Source organism: Leucoraja erinacea, chromosome 30 (genome assembly GCF_028641065.1).
Source record: "Leucoraja erinacea ecotype New England chromosome 30, Leri_hhj_1, whole genome shotgun sequence".
Taxonomy (NCBI): Eukaryota; Metazoa; Chordata; class Chondrichthyes; order Rajiformes; family Rajidae; genus Leucoraja; species Leucoraja erinaceus.
Window position 1 is genome coordinate 27,366,515 of NC_073406.1, and position 24,787 is coordinate 27,391,301.

Below are 24,787 nucleotides of genomic sequence, written 5' to 3' on the forward strand. Positions count from 1 at the left end.
GGGCTGGGGAAGGCACATCAGTGTTCTCCCTATCAGAGCTTGTCAGGGAGTGGTGCTTCGCTGACATTTGAGCTGCCTCCTGATTTCGTGACTGCGTTCAGGCCGCGCCACAGCTGCTAAACATCTGTCTCATCCTCCAGCTTGGAGCAGAAGTCCCTTCTGGCCTTTTTGATGGCCTTATTAAGGTCATATCTGGTCTTCTTGTAGTCCTTGGTATCTTCAGACATGAATGCCCGGTGTCTGGACTTCAGAAGAGTGTGGATCTCATAATTCATCCAAGGCTTCTAATTGGGAAACACTCAGAAGGTTTTTGTTAGGATGCAGTCCTCCACACATTTCTTTATGAAGTCTGTAACGACTGTGGCGTATTCGTTCATGTCCGTTGCCGAGTCCCTGAACATTACCCTGCCTACAGACACCAAACGGTCCTGGAGTTGTTCCTCAGCCCCCCCCGTTGCTGGAAGTTTGGGAGCGATTTTGTAAGGTTGGTTTTGTTGAAAATCCCCGGCAATGGTGGTAAAGACAGAGTATATACTATTGTATCTTCGGACAGTGAAGAAGGTGTGAGAAGATACAGTAGGATATAGATTAATTGGCAGATGGAGTTTATCCCCAGCAAGTCGAAGGTGATGCACTTTGGGAGGTTGAATGTAAGGGGAAAGTATCCAATCAATGGTGACCATCAACGGAATTGATGTGCAGAGGATCTTGGAGTCCAAATGCATAGCTCAATGAAGGTAGCAACACAAATAGACAGGATGATATACTTTCCATCATTGCTAGGGACATTAAATATAAGAATCAGTAAGTCATGATGCAGCTCTATAGAACTGGTTAAGTCCTCATTTGGGGTATTGCATGCATTTCCGGTCGCTCCATGTCAGGAACGATGTGGAGGCTTTGCAGAGGCTCCCGCCCCCCTCACCGCACTCACCATCAACATGTCACATCTGTGGAGTCTTTAAAGTTCCTGGGAACCAAGGACCTTAAGTGGAGGGTTACCACAGTCAAAAAGGCACAACAGAGGATGTATTTTCTGCGCCAGCTGAGGAAGCACAATCTGCCACAGGCAATGATGGTCCTATTATATACGGCCATCGTAGAGTCTGTCCTCACCTTGTCCATCATGGTCTGGTTTTGCTCAGCCACCAAGCATGACACCTGGAGGCTGCAGCGAATCGTCCGATCAGCTGAGAAGGTTATTGGCCGCAACCTTCCCTCCATTGATGAACTGTACACTGCAATGGCCAGGAGGCGAGCGGGTAAGATCATCTCTGACCCCTCGCACCCTGGCCACATACTCTTTGAATCACTTCCTTCTGGAAGGCGACTCCAGACTGTCAAAGCTGCCACAGCCAGACATTAAAACAGCTTTTTCCACGAGCAGTAGCTCTACTCAATAACCAAAAATCTGTAGCCTCTTTTTGCTCTGGTATTTTATTTAATTCACATGTTTAATCAATAATGTTTTATTATTAATGTTTAATGTTTTATGTGTCATTCTTAACTGTCACTGTATATCATATTGTCATTTGTGGGTGAAGCACCAAGGCAAATTCCTTGTATGTGAATACTTGGCCAATAAACCTATTCATTCATTGATTCAAGAGGAAGTTTACCAGAATGAAACCTGGATTATGGGGTTTCAGCTACAAGGAGAGATTTTATAGACTTTGATTTTTTCTCTGAAATGTTGGAGATTGAGGGAAGACTTTATAGATGTATATGAAATGATGAGATGCAAATATAGGCTAAACAGTATGGTAATGTCCAACACTAGAGGGCATTGCTATAAAGTGAGAGAGGAAAAGTTTAATGGAGATGTGCAGGCCTGGAAAACATTGCCGGGGTGGTGGGGAAAACATACGACAGTGGCATTTTAGATATGCACATAGAAGTGCGGCAATAGAGGGATATTTACAGGCAGATGAGATCAGTTTAACTTGGTATCATGTTCGGCACAATCTTTATGGGCGGAAGGGTCAGTTCCTGTGCTGTATTGTTTGATGTTCATAGTTTGCAGCTGCTGGTTGGAAGACATCATCATTTTGCTTTCCAAGAGAACAATGCAGGCACGAGAGTAAGGCTAATGTTGTTGTAAAGTCAGATATTGAAGACCTGAGTCCAGGTGGGATATGTTGAATGAGGACACATGGAAATATGAGTCTGAAGAAGGGGGGTCTCAACCCGAAATGTCACCCACTCCTGCTCTCCAGAGATGAGTTACTCCGGCTGTTTGTGTCCGTTTGCGGTTTAAACCAACATCTGCAGTTTATTTCTACACACTCTAAATTGTATTAGGTTGAAATCATTTACTTTTACCCATCATACTTTACAAGCAATTGACCAACATTACATTTTATCATAATGGTATCTCAGTAATCTCCTGTAATTACATTGACTCTGTCTTGCTTGAGACAGTTTTCAGCACAAATACTTGCAATAAGAATTTTTTTTCTCGTGCTATGAAATCCCTATGTTGAAGTGAACCATGTGTGTGTAGGATAGTGTTAATGTGTGAGGACCGCTGGTCAGTGCGGACTCGGTGGGCCGAAGGGCTTGTATCTCTAAAACTAAAAAACTGAAAACTAAAAGTATGAGGTGATGTTCCTCCAATTTGTGTTGGGCCTCACTCTGACAGTGGAGGATGCCTAGAATAAAAAGGTTAGTGTGGGAAAGAGAGGGGGAGTTAAAGTGTTTAGCAACCGGGAGATCATGTAGGCCTAGGAAAAATGGTAAACAGTTGATATTCCCAATCAGGTGCAAGGTGCTGCTCATTTTACATCATTGGTACACATCAATGGTATCAGAGGTGTAGTAGGCACATTAAGATTGTTTTAGCTACAGCAAAACTTTGTTTACAGAATATCTTGGGAGTGGCACTATGAACACCTCACCTACTATAACTATATCTCTGAACAACCTGTAGAAAATATTCTTATTTAGTTTAGTTTAATTGAGTTTAGTTCAGTTTAGTTTAGAGATAGAGAATGAAAACAGTCACTTCAGCCTTCCAAGACCATGCTGATCATAGAAGATTAGTGGGCAAAATTAGGGCACATGCAGGTAGAGCAGGCAGTGAAGAAAGCGAATGGCATGTTGGCCTTCATAACAAGGGAAGTTGAGTATAGGAGCAAAGAGGTCCTTCTGCAGTTATACAGGGCCCTAGTGAGACCACACCTGGAGTATTGTGTGCAGGTTTGGTCCCCTAATTTGAGGAAGGACATTCTTGCTATTGAGGGAGTGCAGCGTAGGTTCACAAGATTAATTCCCGGGATGGCGGGACTGTCATATGCTGAGAGAATAGAGCGGCGGGGCATGTATACTCTGGAATTTAGAAGGATTTGAGTATAAAGACCAGGGAGGTTCTTCTGCAGGTACACAAAAATGCTGGAGAAACTCAGCGGGTGCAGCAGCATCTATTGAGCGAAGGAAATAGGTAACGTTTCGGACCAAAATCCTTCTTTAGACTGATAGGGGGTGGTGGGGAGAAGGAAGGAAAAAGGAGGAGGAGGAGCCCGAGGGCTGGGGGTCACAGTTTAAGGATAAAGGGGAAATCCTTTAGGACCGAGATGAGAAAAACATTTTTCACGCAGAGATTGGTGAGTCTCTGGAACTCTCTGCCACAGAAGGTAGGTTCTACTGCAGTTGTACAGGGTATTGGCGAGACCACATCTGGAGTATTGTGTACAGTTTTGGTGTCCAAATCTGAGGAAAGAGATGAGAAAAAAAATGTTCACGCAGAGATTGGTGAGTCTCTGGAACTCTCTGCCACAGAAGGTAGTTGAGGCCAGTTCATTGGCTATATTTAAGAGGGAGTTAGATGTGACCCTTGTGGCTAAAGGGATCAGGAGGTATGAAGAGAAGGCAGGTACAGGATACTGAGTTGGATGATCAGCCATGATCATACTGAATGGCGGTGCAGGCTCGAAGGGCCGAATGGCCTAATCCTGCACCTATTTTGTATGTTTCTATGAGAGAGGATCTTATTGAAACATATAAGATTGTTAAGGGTTTGGACACGCTAGAGGCAGGAAACATGTTCCCGATGTTGGGGGAATCCAGAACCAGGGTCCACAGTTTAATGATATAGGGTAAGGCATTTATAACGGAGATGAGGAAACACTTTTTCACACAGAAAGTTGTGAGTGTGTGGAATTCTCTGCCTCAGAAGGAGGTGGAGGCTGATTCTCTGGATACTTTCAAGAGAGAGCTAGATAGGGCACTTAAAGAAAGCAGAGTCAGGGGATATGGGGAGAAGGCAGGAACGGGGTACTGACTGTAGATTATATGCCATGATCACATTGAATGGCAGTGCTGGCTGGAAGGGCCGAATGGCCTACTCATGCACTTATTGTCTGTTGTCTATTGTCTAATGTCTGTTGTCTATTGTCTATTGCCTCTCACCTATTCACACTAGTTGTATGTAATCCCACTTTATTTTCCACTACCTATACACCAGGAGCATTTTACAAAGACCAATTAACCTACAAACCTGGACATCTTTGCAATGTGGGAGGAATCTGGAACATCCAGAGGGAGCACACGCAGTCACAAGATGAATGTGCAAACTCCACAATGATAGCACCCAAGGTCAGAACCAAACCAGAGATTTTTTCTCAGTTGTCCATTCTTAATCCATAATTAGCCATTGGAATTAATTAATTAATTAACTAATTGATTAATTCATAAGTTTATGAATGAATAAGGTTATTGGCCAAGTATTCACATACAAGGAATTTGCCGGTGCTCCGCTCTCAAGTGACAACATGACATACAGTGACAGTTAGAAATGACAAATAAAACATTAAACTGCAATAACAAAACATTATTGATTAAACATGTGAATTAAATAAAATACCAGAGCAAAAGGAGGCTACAGATTTTTGGTTATTGAGTAGAGCTAATACTCGTGGAAAAAGTTGTTTTTATGTCTGGCTGTGGCAGCTTTGACAGTTGCCTTCCAGAGGGAAGTGATTCAAAGAGTTTGTGACCAGGGCGAGAGGTGTTAGAGATGATCTTACCCGCTCGCTTCCTGGCCCTTGCAGTGTACAGTTCGTCAATGGAGGGAAGATTGCAGCCAATAACCTTCTCAGCTGATTGGACGATTCGCTGCAGCCTCCAGGTGTTGTGCTTGGTGGCTGAGCCAAACCAGACCATGATGGAGAAGGTGAGCACAGACTCTACGATGGCCATATATAATTGGACCATCATTGCCTGTGGCAGATTGTGCTTCCTCAGCTGCCGCAGGAAGTACATCCTCTGTTGTGCCTTTTTGACTGTGAAGTCGATGGTAGATCCCTAGAGATGATGGTTCCCAGGAACTTAAATGACACCACAGATGTGACTGTGGTGTGTTGACGGTGAGGGGAGGGGGAGCTCTCCTAAAGTCTATATTCAATTCCACTGTCTTGAGAACATTGTTCAGCAGTGCCAGCTGTGACACTTCCTGTCTTTAGGCAGATTCCTCCCCATCCTGGATCAGTCCAATCAGGGTTGTGTCTTGAGAAGCTTGACAGAGGAGTCAGTGGAGTTGCAGTCATTGGTGTAGAGCGAGTAGAGGAGAGGGGAGAGTACGCAGCCTTGCAGTGCTCCTTTGGTGAGGGTTTGCGGGTCCGAGATGTGCTTTTCCAGCCTCACATGCTGCTTCCTGTCTGTCAGGAAGCTGGTGATTCACCGACAGAGGGGTTCAGGAACAGTCAACTCGGAAGGTTTGGAGTGTAGTAACTCTCAGGCATGGAAATCGTTATCAAAACATAGGGGCGACACAATTTCTTGCCGGCCGTGCGCATATGCGCACACTCACACACACACACACACACACACACACACACACACACACACACACACACACACACACACACACACACACACACACACACACACACACACGGCTTCAGAGGCTTCAGCCGTGGGCCCTGTGGACAGCCACTGTCAAAATAAACTTAAGCGAGAGAGGTGGCGGAGCGAGCACTCGGTGCTGGTGCTCGGTCTGTTCAGCAGCAAGGGTGAGATTAACATCAGACAAGGTGCTCTGATTATGTTAATCTTTGTCTCATCTGTCAACAAGACCTTTTTCCAGAACTGTGGTTGCTCTTTTAAGTAGCAATGTTACAATATTTTGAGATTTTAAAAATCAAGTCTGCAATTTATCCCATCAGATCAAGCATAAAACAAAGTTTAATTTGACACCTAATTCACTTTCATATCTTCAGTATTAAAAAAGTTATGGCCAGTTTCATACTCGGAAATTAGCATCTTGTTCCTTATTGCTTTTCCATTGGCTTAATTCAAAAGCTGTGATCGAGGACAGGTCAAAAGCCCACAACTTTCTTAAACATTAAGAGAACTGAATGAAAATTTCAGTTATTATTGATTGAAGCATTCTGAAACAAATATGAAACAATCTTACTTCGATGACCTGAAATTAAAGCATATAATTAGTTAGTTACCTAATTGTAGCTAATTACAAAATTCAATTACTAGATCTAAACATCTATCCATTTCTTAAGAAAAGGTTAACATTTTTAAATAGCCTAAGTGTCCAAATAACATTCACAAAAGAATTCACAATATAACATGATTTTTAAATCTCATTGTCATGAATTTAGAAACATAGAAACATAGAAATTAGGTGCAGGAGTAGTCCATTCGGCCCTTCGAGCCTGCACCGACATTCAATATGATCATGGCTGATAATCCAACTCAGTATCCCGTTCCTGCCTTCTCTCCATACCCTCTGGTCCCCTTAGCCACAAGGGCCACATCTAACTCCCTCTTAAATATAGCCAATGAACTGGCCTCAACTACCCTCTGTGGCAGAGAGTTCCAGGGATTCACCACTCTCTGTGTAAAAAAAGTTTTTCTCATCTCGGTTTAAAAGGATTTCCCCCTTATCCTTAAGCTGTGACCCCTTGTCCTGGACTTCGCCAACATCGGGAACAATCTTCCTGCATCTAGCCTGTCCAACCCGTTAAGAATTTTGTAAGTTTCTATAAGATCCCCTCTCAATCTCCTAAATTCTAGAGTATAAACCAAGTCTATCCAGTTTTTCTTCATAAGACAGTCCTGACATCCCAGGAATCAGTCTGGTGAACCTTCTCTGCACTGCCTCTATGGCAATAATGTCCTTCCTCAGATTTGGAGACCAAAACTGTACGCAATACTCCAGGTGTGATCTCACCAAGACCCTGTACAACTGCAGTAGAACCTCCCTGCTCCTATACTCAAATCCTTTTGCTATGAAAGCTAACATACCATTCGCTTTCTTCACTGCCTGCTGCACCTGCATGCCTACTTTCAATGACTGATGTACCATGACACCCAGGTCTCGCTGCATCTCCCCTTTTCCTAATCGGCCACCATTTAGATAATAGTCTGCTTTCCTGTTTTTACCACCAAAATGGATAACCTCACATTTATCCACATTATACTGCATCTGCCAAACATTTGCCCACTCACCCAGCCTATCCAAGTCACCTTGCAGTCTCCTAGCATCCTCCTCACAGCTAACACTGCCCCCCAGCTTAGTGTCATCTGCAAACTTGGAGATATTGTCTTCAATTCCCTCATCCAGATCATTAATATATATTGTAAATAGCTGGGGTCCCAGCACTGAGCCTTGCGGTACCCCACTAGTCACTGCCCGCCATTGTGAAAAGGACCCATTTACTCCTACTCTTTGCTTCCTGTTTGCCAACCAGTTCTCTATCCACATCAATACTGAAACCCCAATGCCGTGTGCTTTAAGTTTGTATACTAATCTCTTATGTGGGACCTTGTCGAAAGGCTTCTGGAAGTCTAGATACACCACATCCACTGGTTCTCCCCTATCCACACTACTAGTTACATCCTCGAAAAATCTATAAGATTCGTCAGACATGATTTACCTTTCGTAAATCCATGCTGACTTTGTCCAATGATTTCCCACTTTCCAAATGTGCTGCTATCTCATCTTTAATAACTGACTCTAGCAGTTTCCCCACTACCGATGTTAGACTTACTGGTCTGTAATTCCCCGTTTTCTCTGTCCCTCCCTTCTTAAAAAGTGGGGTTATGTTTGCTACCTGCCAATCCTCAGGAACTACTCCAGAATCTAAAGAGTTTTGAAAGATTATTATTAATGCATCCACTATTTCTGGAGCTACTTCCTTAAGTACTCTGGGATGCAGCCTATCTGGCCCTGGGGATTTATCGGCCTTTAATCCATTCAATTTACCCAACACCACTTCCCGACTAACCTGGATTTCACTCAATTCCTCCAACTCCTTTGACCCGCGGTCCCCTGCTATTTCTGGCAGATTATTTATGTCTTCCTTAGTGAAGACGGAACCAAAGTAGTTATTCAATTGGTCCGCCATATCCTTGTTCCCCATGATCAACTCACCTGTTTCTGACAGCAAGGGACCTACATTTGTTTTAACTAATCTCTTTCTTTTCACATATCTACAAAAACTTTTGCAGTCAGTTTTTATGTTCCCTGCCAGTTTTCTTTCATAATCTATTTTTCCTTTCCTAATTAAGCCCTTTGTCCTCCTCTGCTGGTCTCTGAATTTCTCCCAGTCCTCTGGTATGCTGCTTTTTCTGGCTAATTTGTACGCATCATCCTTCGCTTTGATACTATCCCTGATTTCCCTTGTTATCCACGGATGCACTACCTTCCCTGATTTATTCTTTTGCCAAACTGGGATGAACAATTTTTGTAGTTCATCCATGCAGTCTTTAAATGTCTTCCATTGCATATCCACCGTCAACCCTTTTAGAATTAATTGCCAGTCAATCTTGGCCAATTCACTTCTCATACCCTCAAAGTTACCTTTCTTTAAGTTCGGAACCATTGCTTTTGAATTAACAATGTCACTCTTCATCCTAATGAAGAACTCAACCATATTATGGTCACTCTTGCCCAAGGGGGCACGTACAACAAGACTGCTAACTAACCCTTAACCCTTCCTCGTTACTCAATACCCAGTCTAAAATAGCCTGCTCTCTCGTTGGTTCCTCTACATGTTGATTTAGATAACTATCCCGCATACATTCCAAGAAATCCTCTTCCTCAGCACCCCTGCCAATTTTATTCACCCAATCTATATGTAGATTGAAGTCACCCATTATAACTGTTTTGCCTTTGTCGCACGCATTTCTAATTTCCTGTTTGATACCATCCCCAACTTCACTACTACTGTTAGGTGGTATGTACACAACACCCACCAGCGTTTTCTGCCCCTTAGTGTTTTGCAGCTCTACCCATACCGATTCCACATCCTCCAAACTAATGTCCTTCCTTTCCATTGCATTAATCTCCTCTCTAATCAGTAACGCTACCCCACCTCCTTTTCCTTTCTCTCTATCCCTCCTGAATATTGAATATCCCTGGATGTTCAGCTCCCAGCCTTGGTCACCCTGGAGCCATGTCTCCGTGATCCCAACTATATCATAATCATTAATGGTTATCTGCACGTTCAACTTATCCATCTTATTACGAATACTCCTTGCATTGAGGCTTGAGGCTTCTTTTTACAACGCTCTTACCCCTTATACAATTATGTTGAAAAGTGGCCCTTTTTGATTTTTGCCCTGATTTTGTCTGCCTGCCACTTTTACTTTTCACCTTGCTACCTATTGCTTCTACTCTCATTTTACACCCCCCTGCCTCTCTGCTCTTGTACCCATCCCCCTGCCACATTATTTTAAATCCTCCCCGACAGCACTAGCAAACACTGCCCTATAAAACAATTTATAGGCCAAATTGAAGGAATTTAGTGTTTAATTCCCGTAAATGAATGGCCATTTAAATCATCTTGCGAGTGAGATTTTGTTGAACGCGATCGTTTGGAACGTTGCGGTTGCGGTGAATTTATATCCCATACCGGCAGGAAAAACACTGCCGGTTCGTATATTTACATAATCACATTTTCGCCGATGAAATTTTGATTAAAGTAATCCTAAGAAGCAAGGTTTTATGTAAAATAGACGACTTACCTTATGTTTTGTCCCGTACGTGAGATCCGTCCCGTTGTCGGCGTTGATGGCATTAGAAGTAGATTTTTACTTTACTCCAGCAATTAAATTGTCCCGCGGTTTAAAAAAAAAACTTCCGAGAACGTCAGTCAGAACAAATTTTCAGCATCAGAAAATATATCTCGGACTGGCAGGAGAAAACGGCATTTTAATACCGCCCCCCCCCCCCCTTCCCCCTCTCAAAGGCGCCAAAGTCGTGCACATGGCCAGTGCCAGAACTGCAGCGCCACTGAAGGTAAGTTTTGTAACATACCTACTGGTGGGGAGAAAAATACTCCGTACAGACAGCGCCCGGAGTCAGCATCTAAACCGGTGTCCCTGGCGCTGTGAGGCAGAGCAACCCGCGGGCCGAGTAGCCTCTCTCTCTCTCTGTGTACCTGCCAGTAGCTGCACCAGACCCTCCGCCTTCCAGATAGAGAACCGCATCCCTGGCGGTGACCCGATCCCAGTTCCCTTTGCTCATCGGGCGCCGACTCCACGCTGTACCGAATCACCCGAGTCAAGCGGCGCGCTGGGCTGGAGGAGAGAGCGAGACGCATGCGAAGCTTCGGCCATGGGCTTGAATCGGCCCATTCACGGGGTCTTTCATCGGCCGGCGGAGGCTTCAACATCGGGAGCCTTCATCCCCTCGATGCAGCAGTTTTATTTTAAGTGGCGACGGGCGTTGAAAGGCCCCACGAATGTGCCGATTCAGCCCTTAGAAAGCGGCTGATAAAGTCTGGATGACAAAACATGGGGGGATTGTCCCCCACCTCGCAAAGCATGGGGTGGATGTGTCGCCCCTGTCACCCCCAGGAGAGAAAAAGAGTCTATGTGTAGTACTGTAATACCATGCAAAGGGTGGTAGCACATATGATGGTTATAAATGGCATGAATTAATAAGGGATAATCTACATCCTTCCTCTTAAAGAAGTAAAGCATATATAGTGGTTAGTGGAGTAAATATAAAACACCAGTATAAGGTGCTGCATTTATTATTTTACTGAATACCTAACTAAACCGGTCATGGAAACATAAAAAACATAAAAACATAGAAAATAGGTGCAGGAGTAGGTCATTCGGCCCTTCGAGCCTGCACAGCCATTCAATATGATCATGGCTGATCATCCAATTCAGTATCCCGTACCTGCCTTCTCTCCATACCTCCTGATCCCCTTAGCCACAAGGGCCACATCTAACTCCCTCTTAAATATAGCCAATGAACTGGCCTCAACTACCTTCTGTGGCAGAGAATTCCACAGATTCACCACTCTCTGTGTGAAAAGTGTTTTTCTCATCTCGGTCCTAAAAGACTTCCTCCTTATCCTTAAACTGTGACTCCTATTTCTGGACTTCCCCAACATCAGGAACAATCTTCCTGCATCTAGTCTGTCCAACCTCTTAAGAATTTTGTAAGTTTCTATAAGATCCCCCCTCAATCTTCTAAATTCTAGCGAGTACAAGCCAAGTCTATCCAGTCTTTCTTCATATGAAAGTCCTGCCATCCCAGGAATCAGTCTGGTGAACCTTCTCTGTACTCCCTCTATGGCAAGAATGTCCTTCAGTTCAGAGTGTCCTTCATGCACAGTTCAGGTATAGCCAGTAAATTTTCCAATTAGCGGGTTTCATTTACAGACGTGTATGATAATAACCTCCAGCAGACACCTCATCCTTCGCTGGGGAAGCAAGTCCCTTATCGCGTGAACGTGGAGGAGAAGACACCGGTGGAGATTGGGGCACCGGGAAAGGCAGGGATGGTGCCGGCACCGGCAGAGGAATCGCTGGAGCCGCATTCGCAGAGTGTGAGGGAAGACCGGCAGGCTGGTCCGGGTAAGAACGTGGAGGTGCTGGTTCAATAACCGGAAGGAGATGTTGGTGGGTCCGCTGATAAATGCCGTTGTCAATACTGACCAAGTACGAGCGTGGTTCTGCGGTGGACCCCAGAATGACAGCGAGGCGGTCGTAACCTCGGAGTGACCGCAAACGGACAACCTGTCCCTTGTTGAGCGGTTGAAGCGGAGAGCTGGCATTATCGTAGTATATTCTTTGTATGGTGCGGCGGCATTGGAGCTGGGATTGGATAACTGACGGTTCACGTACTTGTGGTTCTAGTAGTTGCTTGACCATAGGCAGAGTGGCGGGGTCCCCGTGACATGAGTCGTTCAGCTGCAGATCCCAGGAGAGGGTCGCGGACGATGTTCTGTAGGTTGAGTACGTTGAGATAAACATCAGAGCTGGCCCTGTGTGAGCGTTCCATTAGTTCTTTTGCACTTTTTACCGCGCATTCAGCCAGGCCGTTGGACTGCCGTTGGACTGCGGATACTCGGGGCTGCTGGTAATGTGGTGAAAGACCCAGCTTTTCGTGACATTCCTGAAGAGCTGACTGGATAACTGAGGTCCATTGTCTGAGAGTAGATTTAGGGGGGCTCGGAGGACAGAGAAGTGACTAGTTATTCCTTTTGCATGTTGAAAGGTTATTTCTGCAGCGGGATGGCCCCCATGGACAATGTCAAAGTACTTGCTGTGAAGAGACGTCAGGATGACCACCTTGTGTCCTTTCATTATCATGCCTTCCTGAATGACCAGTTCATCACGGACAGGGAAAAATGGGCGGACAGCGTGTGGCAGGTGGTGCTGTTTGTCTTGCCTGCCACGGCGGGTAACAGTGGCCAGTGATTGTAGCGTTTCATCTGCAGCTGTTTGTGACACTAGGATGTCTAAACCAGCAGATGGAAGGCAGGAGACCATCATAACTGTGTAGCTCTCATGCTCATCATCAGACAGGTGTTTTTCGCAGGTTGGGCGAGGTGCCCATGAGAGGGTGTCCACTAAGTGCATGTCCTTACCACGTTAGTCTGATGCCATATCTCGGTAGTCATATCATATGCGTTTTTATCGTGCTGGTGTCGTGTGGATCAGTTTACTGAGGATACTGACCAGGGGCTGGTGATCGGTTTCGACCGTGATCGGGTTGCCAAAGATAAAGTCCTTTAATTTCTTTCAGGCAAAGGTTACTGCGAGTAGCTCCTTTTCGATTTGAGCATAGCGCTGTTCAGTGTCGGTCATGGTACGGGAGGTATAGGCAACTGGTCTGGAGCCCTTTCCATTGACTTGTAGGCAAGCAGTGCCCAGTCCATACTGGGAGGCATCACAGGTAAGGGTGACAGGTAACTTGGCATCAGAGTATGTGAGGGTAGGAGCGCAAGACATTAGTTGTTTGAAGAGAGAGAGAGAGAGAGAGAGAGAGAGAGAGAGAGAGAGAGAGAGAGAGAGAGAGAGATCAGAGTATGTGAGGGTAGGAGCGAGAGAGAGACATTAGTTGAGAGAGAGAGAGAGAGAGAGAGAGAGAGAGAGAGAGAGAGAGAGAGAGAGAGAGAGAGAGAGAGAGAGGAGAGAGAGAGAGAGAGAGAGAGAGAGGAGAGAGAGAGAGAGAGAGAGAGAGAGAGAGAGAGTCTTTGTGTAGTACCGTAATACCATGTAAAGTGTGGCATGTACATATGTGTGGTGAAGATTATAAATGGCATGAATTAATAAAGGTTAACCTTCAGAAAGGGTTTATTTAGGGGCAATCTAATTTAGTTTTGTTTAATTTATTGTCATGTGTACCAAGGCACAGTGAAAACATGTTTTGTTGCGTGCTATCCAGTCAGAGGAATAGCAATACATGATTACAATAAAAGCTGTCCACAGTGCACAAATACAGGATAAAGGGAACAACGTTTAGTGCAAGATCGAGTCCAGTAAAATCTGATTAATGATAGACCAGGGTCTTAAAATAAGATGATGGTAGCTCAGGACTGCTCTCTAGTTGTTGATAGGATGGTTCCGTTGCATCATAACAGCTGGGAAGAAACTGTCCCTGAATCCGGAGGTGTGCATTTTCACACTTCTGTACCTCTTGCCTGATGGGAGAGGGGAGAAGAAGGAGTGTCTAGGGTGAAACCCATCCTTGATAATGCTGGTGGCCTTACCAAGGCAGCATGAGATGTAATTGGAGCCAATGGAAGGCAGGCTGGTTTTTGTGATAGTCCGGGCTGTGTCCTCAATTCTCTGTAATTTCTTGCGGTTTTGGATGGAGCTGTTTCCAAACCATGTTGTGTTGCATCCCGATAAAATGTTTCCTACGGCACATCTGTGGAAGTTGGTGAGAGTTGTTGGGAACATGCCAAACTTCTTAAGCCTACTAAGGAAGTAACCATTGCTTTCCTTATTGTTGCTTCGATATGGCTAGTCCAGGACAAGTTGCTGGTGAAATTTACTTCTAGGACCTTGAAGCGTTCAATCACCTCTACTTTGGTGTCGTCAATGTATACTGGGGCATGCGTACAGCTTCTCTTCCTGAAGTCGATCAGTATCTCCTTTCTTGCTGACATTGAGAAAAGGTTGTTGTCTTGACACGAGGTCATAAGTTCTCAATCTCTTTCCTGTACTCCATCCTGTCATTATTTGATATCTGGCCCAATAACGTGGTGTCGTCTGCGAATTTGTAAATTGAGTTTGATTTGTACTTGACTGCACAGTTGTGGATGTACAAGGAATGGAGAAGGGGGCTGAGAACGCATCCTTGTGGAGCACCAGCGTTGAGGATTATCATAGAGGAAGATTTGTCCCCTATCCTCACTGATTGTGATCTGTTGGTCATGAAGTCGAGGATGCAGTTGCAGAGGTGAGTGCCGACTCCAAGTTCCATGAGTTTAGTAATAAGCTTGGATGGAATAAATGTATTGAAACCTGATTTGGTGTCTATGAATAGAAGTTTGACATAGTCGTCTCTCTTACCCAGGTGTTCCAGGAATGAGTGTAGGACTAGGGAGATAGTGTCAGCCGTGGACCCGTTGTGACGGTAGGCAAACTACAGTGGGTTAAGGTTGATGGTCGATTGGATTTAATGCATTCCAGAACCTGCCTCTCAAAGCACTTCATGTTTAAATAGGGTAACATTGATGGGATATACTAAAATAACGTGTGGTAAGGTGGGAAGCTTAGCTGAATACTTTAATCCAGGCTTCAAATTAAATTAAATCTATATATAAAAGGCATTTGGACAGGTACATAGATCTGAAATGTTCAGTGATATGGGCCAAATATGGGCTGGTGGGACTAGAGTACATGGGACATCTTGGTCGGCATGGGCAAGTTGGGCCGGAGGGCATGTTTCCGTGCTGATGGACGCTATGACTATGACTGTTTAATGCTCAGCTAACTTTATACTGTTTTCATAAGGTCATAAGGAATAGTAGAATTAGGCCATTCGGCCAATCAAGTCTACTCTGCCATTCAATCATGGCTGATGTATCTCTCCCTCCTAATGCCATTCTTCTGCCTTCTCCCTTCTCCCTATAACCTCCGACACCTGTATCAATCAAGATCTAATTTTGATTTAATTTCCCATTATATTCATCTAATGTTAATTAGTATATTACATGAGCTCCCTTACAAATTGACATTATGACAAACAGTTTCAAAGATTAAATAAATGCATGATACTTATCAAAAATTATAGCAGGTTCTTGATTAGATGGGCACATGGGCTAAATAATGGCTAATGGAGATGAATGCAGATATGCATGCAGAATGCAGAATGCATTTTGGGAAGTTAAACAAGGGCAGGTTCTTCTCAGTAAATTGTAGGGTCCTGGGTAGTGTTGTGGAGCAGAGTGCAAGTACACAATTCCCTGATAATGGTGTCACAGATAGATAAGGCAGTCAAGAAGGATTTGGATATATTGTTCTACATCAGTCAGGGTATTAAATTATAGAAGCTGGGCCGTTATGTTACAGTTTTAGAAGATGTTGGTGAGGCCACATTTGGAGCATTGTGTTAAGTTTTGGTCACCCTATTATAGGAAGGATGTCATTAAGTTGGCAAGAGAGAAGATGAGATTTACGAGGATGTTGCCAGGACTTGAGGGACTGAGCTACACGTAAAGATTCAGCAAGCTTGGACTTTATTCCTTGGATCGCAGGAGGCTAAGTTGCAAATCTTGTAGAGGTGTATAAATAGAGAGTTTGTTTCACAGGGCATTGGCATCAGCTCTGGGAAGAGCGAGCTGTTCTATTGTGACTTAAATTTGTTTGGAATCAGTTTCTTGGCGAATGGAATAATTGCTGCTTTAAACTAATGAAGGTGCTGTTTGACAAGATTGGCAACGATTTAAGAGAGAGCAAACTAAAAAGCAGCAATAGTAAAATCAAAACTGTACTGCAGAGTTGCAGTCTAGGTAATATGTATGTAGAGGAGGGTAAGAGGGGGTACACAAGTTAATAAAGGTAAGAGAGCATTAACAACAAGTGACATAAAGGAAAAATAGAAATAAAAAGCAAAGCCTAAGGGCTGTATATCAAAATACACAAAACTAAATGAAAACTAATAGCCGACTATGTCCATTATAGAGGTGAGATTGTAGTTTGATCAAGGTTAGGAATTAACTGGTTGGCTGGAAGGCTGGGGTTAATATGCTCCATTACCAGTCCCTAGAAACCCTGGACTCCTACGTTAGATGCCTATATTATTGACTCTGCCTTCAACACCGTAATCCCATCCAAACCCATCTACAATCTCCATGACCTCAGAATCAGCAGAGATTCCAATGCTGAGATCTATATTCTACAGTCTGTATAGTCCTCTTTGCTCTATCCACCGTACTTGAGTTTAATTTGGTTGTGTTTATGTATCGTATTAATAGCATGCAAAACAAAGCTTTTAATTGTACCTCAGTACACATGGCGATAATAAATCTAAACCTGATAAAAGATTAAATAAAACAGGCAACATAAAACGTAGTACAATAAACACAGGAACAGGTCTTTGGCCCACAATGTCTGTGCCAAGCATAATGCCAAGCCAACTATTATCTGCCTGCATATGATCCAAACCCCTCCATTCCCTACAAATCTATGTGCCTATCTAAAAGCCTCTGAATCACTGCAATCGTATCTGCTTCCACCACCACTCCTGGCAGTGTGTCACCACCCAACCCGCATCTGTGTAAAAATAGTTACCCCACACATCTTTAAATTTTGTCCCTCTCACCTTAAAGCTATGCCATCTAGAATTTGATATTTCTATTGTGGGTAAAACGTTCTGTCTGTCTACTCTATGTCTACCAACTGTGGCCTATAAGGCTGCATCATGACATCCTGATTCTTACACTCAACTATTTAGCTGATAGGGCTTTATTCCTTGTAGCGCAGGAGAATGAGGGGTGATCTTATAGAGGTGTATAAAATGATGAGAATAGTTTGGGTAAACACAGAATCTATTGTCCAGAGTACGTGGAATCGACAACCAGAGGGCGTAGGTTTAAGGTGAAGGAGTGAAGGATTTAATAGGAACCTGAGGGTTAACTTTTTTATACAAAGGGTGGTGGAACGAGTTGCCGGAGGAGGTAATTGAGGCTGGTACTGTTGCAACATTTAAGAAACATTTAGACAGGTGCATGTGTAGGACAGGTTTAGACCAGGATCGGTTGGTCTCCCTTACCAACAGACCCCAATGAGTGACAAATCATCTGATAATCCTCAACACTGGTGCTCCACAAGGCTGCGTTCACAGCCTCTTTCTTTACTCCTTGTACACCCCCTACTGTGCAGCCACGTACAAATCTAATTTAATTTACAAATTCTCAAATGACAGATTTAGCTTAGATTAAGCTCTTTGAGCTAAAGGAATCAAGGGATATGGGGAAAAAGCAGGAACATGGTACTGATTTTAGATGATCAGCCATGATCATATTGAATGATGATGCTGGCTCGAAGGGCCAAATGGCCTACTCCTGCACCTATTTTTCTATGTTTTTATGACACCACCATTGTGGACCAGATATCAAATAATGATGGAATGGAGTACAGGAAGGAGATTGAGAAGTCATGTTCTAATGTCGAGACAATGACCTTTCAATGTCAGCAAGACAAAGGAGATAGTGATCAACTTCAGGATGCATCGTGGTATACATACCCCAGTTTGCATTGACGGCACCGAAGTAAAGATGGTTGAACACGTCAAATTCTTTGTAGTAAATATCGCCAACAACTCCTGGACCACCCATATTGAAGCAACGGCCAAGAAAGCACACCAATGTCTCTATTTCCTTGGAATGCTTAGGAAGTTCGGCATGTTCCCAACAACCCCCACCAAAGTCTACAGATACGAGGTAGAAAGCATTTTACCGGGATGCATCACAGTATTGTTTGGGGACAGCTCCATCAAAGACCGCAAGAAATTGCAGCCCAGACCATCACACAAACCAACCTCCCTTCCATTGACTCCATGTATACCTCATACTGCCTCGTCAAGGCCAGCAGCATAATCAAGGATGAGGTGCACTCCTTCTTCTCCCCACTTCCATCACAAAATGTGAAAATGCACACCTCCAGATTCAGGGACAGTTTCTTCACAGCTGTTATCAGGCAACTGAACCAACCACCTTCGGAGACCTTCGGACTATCTTTCATCTGACTTTAATGGCTTTATCTTGCACTAAACGTTATTCAAGTTGTTCCCTTTATCATTTTTCTGTTCACTGTGAATGGCTAAATTGTAATCACCTATTTTCTTTCCACTGACTGGTTAGCACACAACAAAAGCTTTACAATGTTCCTCGGTACACGTCACAATAAAATAAAGTAAACTAAACTAAACTTTAGAGGTATCTGGACCAAATGCAGGCTGGTGGGACAAGGGGGACTGTCCCTCTTGCGACTGGGGGGAGAGGGAGCAAGAGCGGAGTGGCAGGATATCAAGGAGACTTCCTCCAATCACATCTGTTGCATCCGTTGTTCCAGGTGTGGCCTCGTATATATCGGCGAGACCGAGCGCAGGCTCGGCGATCGTTTCACTGAACTCTTCTGCTCATTCCGTCTAAACCTACCTGATCTCCTGGTTGCTAAATACTTTATACTCCCATTCCCACACTGACCTTTCCGTCCTGAGCCTCCTCCATTGTCAGAGTGAGGCCCAGCACAAATTGGAGGAACAGCACCTCATATTTTGTTTGGGTAGCTTACACCCCAGCGGTATGAGCATTGACTTCTCTAACCTCAAGGAACCCTTGCTTTCCCTCTCTCTCCATTCCTCCCCCTTCCCAGTTTTCCCACCAGTCTGACTTTCTCTGACTACATTGTATCTCTGTTTGCTTTGTTGTTTCCTTCTCCCAGCTAGCAATGATCTATTCTACATTTTGCTTGATTTCCATCCTCATTGTCCTGTTTTCACACCTTACACGTCCTTCTCTATGTATCTCCCTATCCCCTGACATCAATCATAAGAAAGGTTACGACCCGAAACATCACCCATTCCTTCTCTCCAGAGATGCTGCCTGTCCCGCTGAGTTACTCCAGATTTTTGCATCTATCTTCGGTTGTTGGGGAGAAGTAGCTCCTGATCCTGGAGGCTCATAGTTTTCCGACTCCTATACCTTCCTGATGGCAGGAGTGAATTAAGACATAGCTGAGGTGGTCTGGGTCCTTGATGATGCTGGTTGCCTTTTTGAGCCAGCGTCTCCTGTAGATCCCTTCAATGGTAGAGAGGTCAGTATCTGTGATGGATCAGGCAGCATTCTCTACTGTTTGCAATCTCCTTCATTCCTGGCCGTTCAATATACCAAACCAGGCCATGATGCAACCAGACAACATGCTGTCTACTTTAGACCTGTAGATGTTTGAGAGAGTATTCATCGACATATTGAATCTCCTTGATCATCTAAGGAAGTTGAGACGATGTGGTTGGTTCAGGACAGATATTCAGAAATATTCATGCCGAGGAACTTGAAGCTGTTGATGTTCTGCAGCACCAACCCAATGAAGACCTTGTCCATCCTCTTCAAATGTCACCAATCAGCTCCTTGGTCTTATTGGCCTGAGAGTGTTGTTGTTGTTCTGGCACCATTCATTCAGACGATCAATCTCCCTCCGATACTCTAACTCATTACCTTACATCAGGTAATGAAGGCACATCACCTTACTCTTCTTAGGTACTGGTATTAATGATGCACTTTAAAAGCAGGTGGGAACCTCAGATGCCAGTAATGAGAAATTGAAGCTGTCCACAAAAACTCCAGCCAGTTGGTCTGTGCAGGTTTTGAGAACGAGGCCAGGTACACCATCAGGTCTAGACTCTTGCCGAGGGTTCATCCTCCAGAAGCGTCTTCTGATGTTGGCATCGGTGACTGAGATTACAATACCATTGGAGGCTGTGAGGGCTCAAGAGGCACACCAATGTTATCCTTATTGAAGCTTGCATAGAACATATTGAGCTTGTCAGGGAGTGATGCATCACTCTCACTTTAGCTGCCGCTTGGTTTTGCCTTGTAAAAAGTGATGGTGTGCAAGCCCTGCCACAGCTGCCGAACATCTGTCTCATGTTCCAATTTAGAGCGAAAGTACTTTTTACCCTTTTTGATGGCCTTGCAGAGATCATACCTAGACTTCGTACATGAATCGCATCCATGGACTTGAATGCCCAAGATCTGGTCCTCAGAAGATTACAGACCACTTGGTTTATCCAAGACTTCTGGTTGGGGAACATTCAGATGGTTTTGCTGGAAACACACTCCTCCATACATTTCTCTATGAAGTCAGTAACGACTGTGATGTATTGTTCAGGTCCGCTGTCCAGCCCTTGAACATTACCCAGTCTACTGACTCCAAGCAGTTGTGGATTTGTTGCCTCCCCTGACCAGCTCAGTGCAGCCCTCACCACTGGGCCTGTGCTCTCCAGATGCTGTCTACATGCAGGAAAAAGGATCACCAAAGTAATAGGGAGGGATGGAGCAATAGGCATCATTGATGGTGGAATAGCAGTGGCAGTGTTCTACTATGCTCTTGATGTTCCAGATAATAGGATGTCAGATATTTACCACAGAATACCCAGCTTCTACTTGCTCTTGAGTCAACAATAGTTTTTGGTTTGTTTCTGTTAAGTTTCGGGTCACTTGTGAAGATGTTAAGTAATGGGGCTTTAAGTATCGATATTGATAGGAAGATGTTCAACCCTTTGGTGTTACTGAAAGTTGGCACTCAGCAGCACGTCACGCTTTTCACTTGTTACACGTAGTCATGAACTATTATTTAACAAGTTTGAAGTGAAAATAAATACCATGTAATCATCAAATAATGTTTCCACTGCAGTTATTATAAAATGAAGAAGTTGAAGGTGCTTGGGTCTTGGACGTAACCGTCTGAAATGTTCTGGATCAATGAGTCAAGAAACCAACTTGGGAACAGACTGTTTTAAGAATTAATATTATGTAAAAAGACTGGGTTAATTAATAATTTGATAGTAAGGGAGCCACTGGTGAAAGACATTATAACAGAATGCTATACTGAGTTTCTAGGTGATGTCGCAGAGAATTACAGTAACTTCTCAACTCTATCAACAATCAACTCATAAAGTTAACAGAGGCATGTTAAGAGAAGAAACTAGATTAAAATGGATGACTAATAAGCAATGTCAAACATTTTCTTTTAAGTATCAATTGCAACATATTTACATTCTGTAAAGAAATGAGCATCCATGGGAAACTAGAAGTATTATTAGATAAGAAAATGTGGCTGACAGTTTTGCCAAACAAATGTAATGAATAGCAAGCATAATCCTCTGATTTTAAATTCAAAAAAGAAAGAGAAAATAGAATATGGGAGTTTGAGAGTTTGGCTCTGGTAAGACAACATCTGGAGTATTGCATACAGTTTCGGTCTCCTAATTTGAGGAAGGACATCCTTGTGATTGAGGCAGTGCAGCGTAGGTTCACGAGATTGACCCCTGGAATGGCGGGACTGTCATATGGGGAAAGATTGAAAAGACTAGGCTTGTATTCACTGGAGTTTAGAAGGACGAGGGAAGATCTTATAGAAACATATAACATTATAAAAGGACTGGACAAGCTAGATGCAGGAAAATTGTTCCCAATGTTGGGAGAGTTCAGAACCAGGGGCAATAATCTTAGAATAAAGGGGAGGCCATTTAAGACTGAGGTGAGAAAAACCGTTTTCACACAGAGAGTTGTGAATTTGTGGAATTCCCTGCTACAGAGGGTAGTGGAGGTCAAATCACTGGATGGATTTAAGAGAGTGTTAGATAGAGCTCTAGGGGCATAGAAACATAGAAAATAGGCCCTTCGAGCCTGCACCACCATTCAATATGATCATGGCTGATCATCCAACTCAGTATCCTGTACCTGCCTTCTCTCCATACCCCCTGATCTCTTTAGCCACAAGGGCCACACCTAACTCCCTCTTAAATATAGCCAATTAATTGGATTCAACTACCTTCTGCGGCAGAGAATTCCAGAGATTCACCACTCTCTGTGTGAAACAAGTTTTTCTCATCTCAGTCCGAAAGGGTTTCCCCCTTATCCTTAAACTGTGACCCCTTGTTCTGGACTTCCCCAACATCGGGAACAATCTTCCTGCATCTAGCCTGTCCAATCCCTTAAGAATTTTGTAAGTTTCTATAAGATCCCTCCTCAATCTTCTAAATTCTAGCGAGTACAAGCCGAGTCTATCCAGTCTTTCTTCATATGAAAGTCCTGCCATCCCAGGAATCTGGTGAACCTTCTCTATACTCCATCTATGGCAAGAATGTCTTTCCTCAGATTTGGAGGCCAAAACTGTACGCAATACTCCAGGTGTGGTCTCACCAAGACCCTGTACAACTGCAGTAGAACCTCCCTGCTCCTATACTCCAATCCTTTTGCTATGAATGCTAACATACCATTTGCTAGTGGAATCAAGGGATATGGGGAGAAGGCAGGCACGGGTTATTGATTGGGGACGATCAGCCATGATCACAATGAATGGCGGTGCTCGCTCGAAGGGCCGAATGGCCTCCTCCTGCACCTATTTTCTATGTTTCTAACAATAGATTCTCAAATGCTGGCAGTAGGAGATTTTCAAGAATTATTCAAAAGAATGTTACACCTGACAGCTCAATCTATAGGCTCCAACTAGGCCTCAGATAATTAATATATTTGAATGGATTAATAGTTGGTTAATGGAAGGGAATGCAGAGGAATTAAAAAATGAGCCATTTTCAGGTGAGCAAAATTTAGCTTGTGAAGTGCCTCAGGATTTGAACTTCAGGTGTAATGAATCCATTACTTGATTGAGAGAATGTAAACTACGTTTGTTGATGATAAAAACCCAGGTGGAAAGATTGGCATTGGGAAGGACACAGATGGAAAAAAGACAAATAGTAAAACTCTGATTATCTACTATCCAATTGTTCAGAAATCCAGATGATTTAGTATCTGGCTCGCTCGGTGCAGATTCCCACACTCCGTTTAGCACACTTTGTCCACTGCTCCCGTGGACATACTGGAGTCACAGTTCCTGCCCGCCACATAACTCATTGAGGCCTTAGTTCTTGTGTTCCCCTTTTTCATTGTCTGCTTCTACCAATTGCCCACCTGACTCCAAACTCTACACTTCGCCCCTCGGGCGGGGTGGGGGGGGGGGGCCTTGCTGGGTTAATTTTTTTATTGAAGTAAGTAAAATAATAGTCAAGAGTCGAGAGTGTTTTATTGTCATATGTCCCAGATAGAACAATTAAATTCTTACTTGCAGCAGCACAACAGAATATGTAAACATAGAACTCTGTAAACACTATAATAAACAAGAAAATAAAGTTCAGTGTGTGTGTATGTACATAAACACATACACATGTTGTACACTCACATATATATATATAAACACACACATACATACACACAAAAACAAACAAACTATAATAGTGCAAACAGACATGCACTGCACTCTATGTATGTTGCCACTGTACACCTGTATAAGAATGGAATGCTATTTATTGTCATTCAAACCTAGGTTTGAACGAAATTACATTTACTACAGCTTTTTACATTACAAAAAAACCCAAGACCCACACTTAACACAGTTTACATAAACATCCATCACAGTGAGTCTCCAACACATCCTCACTGTGATGGAAGGCAAAGTCTTATCTCTTCCCTTTATTCTTCACCCGCGGTCCAATTGCAGCGTCTAGGCGAACTGGGGCTCCAATGTTAAAGCCCCCTGCGGACGATGGTAAGTCCTGTGGCCATTTAGCCACGCCGGGCGATGTTAGGCTCCGGCTCCATGTCCTTTAAACCCCGCAGTTCAAGCAGACCAACCCGCGGTCCAGCAGTCCAACTGCAGCGTCGAGGCGAATTGGGGCTCCGATGTTAGAGCCCCAGCGGACGATGGTATGTCCCGTGGCCACTAACCCGCACAAATGGTTGCTTGGGGGGGTTTGGGTTGAAGTGAAAAGGCACTGCCTGCAAATGGTTGTTTGGGGGGATGGGGTTGAAATAAAATGGCACTGCCTGCAAATGGTTGTTTGTCTAAACTTAACAACTTCCTGTTTGCACTATATTGATTTTAGATAAAACGCTACCACTTACGGCTGTGATTTTCGGCCATCTTACTCAGTCCCCCTCTGCTCATGAGGTGCAGAGGATTCTTCCCATCAATGACAAACAAAAGTGTTATTAGTGTTTAAAAAATGTTGAGAATCTCTCTCCTGTCAATCACGCCATGAAGGCTACACCTATTCCGATGGGAAGGGGAGGGATTATAAAACCAGGAAGTGTGGGTGTGACTCAGTCTCTGCATGATGGGGGAGGGAGAGGTCACGACTCTGTCTGAATCAACTGAACTGCCACCCCAAGAATCCATTTGGCCCACAATGTCCATGTTAGCCCTCTGGAGGCCAGTAGTCCCTGCAGCCCACAACATCCATACTAGCGCTTCAGAAAGCCCCCCCACCCCCCCCCCCCCCCCTCACTGGCCACCA

The 24,787-nt window shown here is 44.0% G+C and overlaps 1 protein-coding gene across 1 annotated transcript in view; it reads left to right on the plus strand.

Moving 5' to 3' along the window:
* Positions 1 to 24,787, plus strand: part of tp73 (tumor protein p73) — a 363,488-nt gene that overhangs the window by 80,493 nt on the left and 258,208 nt on the right. The window lies entirely within an intron of this gene.